This window comes from Trichoplusia ni, chromosome 5 (assembly GCF_003590095.1).
Source record: "Trichoplusia ni isolate ovarian cell line Hi5 chromosome 5, tn1, whole genome shotgun sequence".
NCBI lineage: Eukaryota > Metazoa > Arthropoda > Insecta > Lepidoptera > Noctuidae > Trichoplusia > Trichoplusia ni.
Window position 1 is genome coordinate 2,601,396 of NC_039482.1, and position 6,000 is coordinate 2,607,395.

Genomic DNA, 6,000 nt, shown 5'->3' on the forward strand with positions numbered 1-6,000 from the left:
CATTTATATTCCGTAATTTGGGGTTCCATCCCACGGCGATGAACCTAGGGCAAGGGCTGCGTACACGCATCCTGCATTAACTCCGCAGCGCCTTTATAGTCTCGAAGATCACTTTTAAACATCTTGGCCAGGATTTTCAAGGCTTTTGTATCACTTAGCAATACTTTTTCGACTTGAAATATGCCAAAAACTATTTATATAACGTAATTAAAGTGTAATTAACAAAATCACCACGATGCTGTTAAGTCGCGAAAAAAGAAAGTGACGTTTAGTTGTGAGTTGCCATAGACTAAAAAACTTTTTTTTTTATTCTCTGAAAAAATTCGCGATGCCACACAGTAGCGAATGGGAATACTACTCTGTTAATCAATTATATTTCAGATCAACATGAAATAAAATTACCTGGTATTTTTAAATATTAAATGGTGTGACAGTATTGTGTAGGTTGTGAGTGAGAAGTAAATCACTGTGAAAGTATTACAATACCTATAAATTGTTCTCCAAAATGTCAACGCCGGCAAAGGTATGTAAAATACTTATGGTAATTCTTTTAGTTAGTTAATGACTGTAAGTAGATAACCAAGGGCTATTATTTTTTTGTCCTGCGAGTGTTCGCAGACTTGCCTGAGTATAGGTACACGGTTTACGTGCTCACGTAAACACTAAAGCAGAGAGACAGACAGATACCTAAAGCTGTTCTCCTTACGTTGTTAATCTAATTTGTACAATAATTAGCACAAGTTTTTTTTTAGTGTATGTTTTTGTTTATCAACAAAACCAACAGAGAAAGTAAGTACCTATCTTCCTCAGCGTTGGGGAAATCCACAGATGGTTAGGTAGTTTTGTATTCTTGTATGTAAATTACCTAATAGATAATAGTTAGCCCTCAACTATAGACTTGTTCCCCACATGAGTGATATCTATAAAAAAATAGTTTCGTAAATAATTACGTAATTTAAATTTTATTTTAATAAAATAACTTTTAAGTGATTGTGCTAAAACACTAAAGTTGTTTTATATTGTTTCAGTCGAGACTCAAAAGTATCATGGAATTACTACCACAAAGTTCTTTGCCAAAAATTAAAGATTAATAATGAGAAATAATATTTTAAGTTTACATTGATCTCAGTGTTATTTTTATAAAGAGTAATTTACAAGACACATTTTTTATTTGTTTTTTTATTGAGTAAGTACCTATTTTATTGAATGAAAATTGATCCCGCGCGTGAAGGTCCCGCGTGTGGCCATGTGACGAGCGGACGTGTGTCGCATTGCTTACGAGTGACGCGCGAGTCATTAATTGCAAAATAAAGATGACATCGACTACGGTCAAGTGTAATACGTGTAATGTGGTGATAAGTGAATTGCTTGCATTTATGCAAAACAAAATCGATGTGATGGACGAGGAGAGCCTAGTCCGTATATGTATCACTTCGTTTGCAGTAGAAGAAATATCAATTGCGAAAAAATTACTGTTTGAGTCGGCGCCGTCAACTAAGCGCAAAGTAAACAGAAGAGGAACAGGAAAAAATGAAAGGGATTTATATGATATAATTACAATGCTAAAAGAAACTGATCCTGAGATGGTACCTATCTTTGTAGCACGCGAATTGCAGAAACTTCCACCGGACACTTTTGACCATCTGGATGCCACCCGCCTTTTAAAAGATATACTTTTAATTCAGAGAGAGCTAAAGACTTATAAAGAAACTTATGTCACTAAAGAAGAATTTTGTAAAGTTAAAGAAGATATAGATAAGCTTAAGAGTTCCTACTCATTTCAAAAATGCAGCGATAGCACGTTATCAAATAATAATATTTGTATAAATGACACCAAATTGCCGGACCTACCTCACGTCGTCGTAGAAAAGTCAGTTACCAAGGACGCTACACTATACCTTTCTCCCTCGCGCGAACCTGAGACGTGTAATAACGTCTCACTCGAGCATTTTGTCGATGCGTGCGCCTCAAGCAAGCATGTGGAGGCCCTCACCGTGGTTTCGAACACAGGAGCGAGCGATATGCGTCAGGTGTGTGAGGCAGTGGGCCTCAGCGGCGCGTGCAACGAAACACTGGTACCTACTTGCTCGGCGGCCGCGCAACTTATAATGTCAACACCGCACAAAATAAATAAATTGCCGAATTTTCCAAAGAAAGATGAAGATGATAATGAAGGATGGATTTTAGCTCAAAAGATAAAGAGATTAAAAGACAGATTTATAGGAACTCGAGGTCGAGCTAATACTGACTCCGTTACAAAGTTTAGAGCAGCTGACATAAAAACACCTTTGTTTATCAACAACGTAGACAAGAGGGTGACTATTAATGACATACAGACGTACATAATGTCAAAATTAGAAACTAAGGTGATTATAGAAAAAATTGAGATGAAGAAACAGAAAGACTACGATGCATATAAAATATTTGTTCCCAAGCACAAATTACACTTCTTTTTGACGACAAGTTATGGCCGGAGGGAATCGCATTTCGTAAATTTATAGACTTCAAGAAACGGGCTGAGTTTTATAAAAATACACATAATGGATCACAAAAATAATAAATCTATATCTAAAACAAGTACTTTTGTGACTTTCAATTGTAAATCTATTACTAGATCGATAGATTCTGTCAGATTGCTATGTGAAACATCCGATATAATTGCATTGCAAGAAACCTGGTTAATGATATTCCCTTTCTGGGCAGCATAGACCCTCAGTTTGACTTCGTAGGTAAATCAGCGGTTGACACATCGACGGGTATTCTACGAGGTCGGCCATATGGTGGAGTCGCGTTACTGTGGCGTAAAAGTGCCTTTGGAAATGTGTCTTCCATACAATGCAAAAGCGTGCGTCTAGTTGCTATTAAAATAGCAGTAGGCGATAAATCTTTTATAGTGTTCTCGGTTTATATGCCAACTGAGTCGATGGATAATCTTAGTGAATTTGTGGAGTGTTTAAGTGAGATTAACGCAATAATAGAAAGTAGTGGTGTAGATGCAATTTATATCCTAGGGGATTTTAATGCGCAACCTAATGGTCTATTCGGCAGTGAACTATTGAGCTTTTCGTCTGAAGTGCAGTGGAGATGCGCTGACATTAATGTACTCGGCAGTGACTCGGACACGTATACCTACGTAAGTGATGCACATGGTAGTACTAGCTGGTTAGACCACTGTGTGGTAACTGATGCAGTTTGGACCTCAATTATAGACATAAGAGTTTTGTACGACGTTTCTTGGTCCGATCATCTACCTATGTTAATAACATGTAACCTTAACATACTAAGGCCAAAAGTGACTCTTGAAATGCCTAAACGTAACAAGATAGTATGGAGAGACAGGAACTTGTCACAAATTCAAAATTTTAATAAATATTGTAATGATAAATTAAAAACTGTAGACTTTCCTGTAGAATTTACTAAGTGTTGTGATACTAGATGTAATAATATAGAACACCGAGTTATTATAGATAATTTATATAGAGACATTGTGGGTATACTGTGTGAGGGCGCAATAGCTAGTTATAACAGGGGTATACAGCGTAAGAAGCGTTACATAACCGGGTGGAATAAATATGTAAAAGCTGCTCACGGGCAGGCTCGATTTGATTTTCAAAACTGGACTCTATTTGGTAGACCTAAAAGTGGATTATTGTATGAAAAAATGGTTGAAAGTAGAAGGATAATTAAAAATAAATTGAAATGGTGCCAAAATAATAAAGACCAAATAAAAATGAATATTATTGCAAGTCAGCATCAGGCCAAAAATTTTAGTAGTTTCTGGAAAACAACAAACAGCTTGAATCCCAAGTCGAGTTTGCCCGTAAGTGTGGAGGGTGTTAGCGACCCTACTGAAATTGCAAACCTATTTAGTTACACGTTTAAGGTTGAGTCTCCACTGGGTCCGTCGTCCCGTTCAGAGGATGTGGGGGGGTCCGGAGGCATGCCTATCAGGTTCACGGCTAAGGAAGTGGCTTCCGTAATAAGAAGCCTTAAAAGAGGGAAATCCCCTGGTCATGACACCTACCACGAGTTCTTGCTATGTTTTTTAGTTTTTGTTCGAACCACTCGTATCTTCCAGCTAACTTACTTAAAACTATTGTTGTACCTATCCTTAAGAACAAGACTGGAGATTCGAGTGATAAGAAAAACTACAGGCCTATTTCCTTGGCGACTGTGATTGTGAAGGTGTTGGACGGTTTATTTGATCGGCAGCTGGATAAGCACATTAAAATACATGACGCCCAATTTGGGTTTAAGCCACATTTGTCTACTGAAACAGCTATCCTCTGCCTCAAGCATACCGTTCAATACTATACAAGTAGGAAAACACCCGTGTATGCATGCTTCCTGGACCTCTCCAAGGCCTTCGACCTGGTGTCTTATGACTGCCTGTGGAGGAGACTATCACAGAATACCGACCTTCCGAAAGACATAATTGATATATTGAAGTACTGGTATAATAACCAGTACAATTATGTTAAATCGGCGGGCGTCCTATCGGATGCATACAGGTTGGAATGCGGGGTGAGGCAGGGGGGACTCAGCTCACCTAAGCTTTTCTACCTGTATGTAAACCAACTGATGTGTGAGCTCAGCAATACCAATATCGGATGCTCCATTGACGGGCATTGCGTTAATAACATCAATTATGCGGACGATGTGGTGTTGCTGAGCCCATCAGTCAGTGCTCTCAGAAGGCTCATCCATATCTGTGAGGATTATGCGGTGGCCCATGGTCTCAGGTACAATGCAACAAAGAGTGAGCTTTTGGTTTTTAAAGCAGGTAACAAATGTTACGATACAGTCCCACCAGTCACCTTAGGGGGTACCTTGCTTAACAGAGTCACACGTTTCAAGTACCTGGGACACTGGGTGACCGACAGTTTGTCCGATGATGCAGATTTGGAAAGGGAACGCAGAGCGTTGGCAGTTCGATGTAACATGCTGGCCCGTAGGTTTGCGCGTTGTGCAGAGGAAGTAAAAATTACGCTCTTTAGACCATACTGCCAATCTCTGTACACGTGCGCCCTATGGGTTAGTTATACAAAAAACTCGTACAATGCTCTGCGTGTCCAATATAACAACGCCTTCAGAGTAATGTTGGGGCTACCGCGCTATTGCAGTGCGTCAGGGATGTTCGCGGAGGCAGGAGTGCCCGACTTTTACTCGATAATACGGTCACGAATTGCGTCCCTGATGCGGCGAGTGCGCGATAGCTCCAACAGTCTCGTGGCTATTGTGGCCAATAGAGTGGACAACCCAATAATGTAGCATTGGATGACGACTCACCGAGCGTCATTCCGGTACACTAAATGATTGTGTGTATGTATGTGTGTATTTTTAGGAAGGTTGTTTCTTTTGTGTTTTTATTTTTATTTTTGTAATTTGTTAAATTTTTGTATGGACCCTGGTCTGATAATAAATTATATTTGATTTGATTTGATTTTGATCTATACTTCTGTAGTTAAAATTGTATAAGGTCGCTTGCGTTAAACCAATGGCCAGGTATTTTTATCGTAAGTATTATCACAACCGCCCGGACACATACCAGGTGTTTAGTTTATAGACAGCAAAATTATAGTAAGCGCCAAAACAGCCTCAAATTATACAGATTTTTTGAAAATTTTAACTGTAGCACCCGAGGCTTCAAAAAATATTATTATATACCGAATTTCACTTTAATAGCACGTTTACTACTAAAAATATTAAAAAAAAACCATCTCCTGTAAAATTTGATTTTTGTAGGTTACGCTAAGTCGGCGGTAATGGCTCGATATCTTTCTATTGCGCTCAATCCAACTTACTTGTCGCCGTTCTTGTTTAGTCAAATCGTAAAATGGGAATGGAGGTTTTATTAGAACTACCTGTATTTTTTTATCGCATAATATCGCAATCTCCTTTATTATAAATTCGTTAGCTTCTGTTTTGAAACCTTGAACATCTGCAATTATTGCGGTCATGATAACCTGCGCACAATGTTACTTAACGATTTGTATTCCA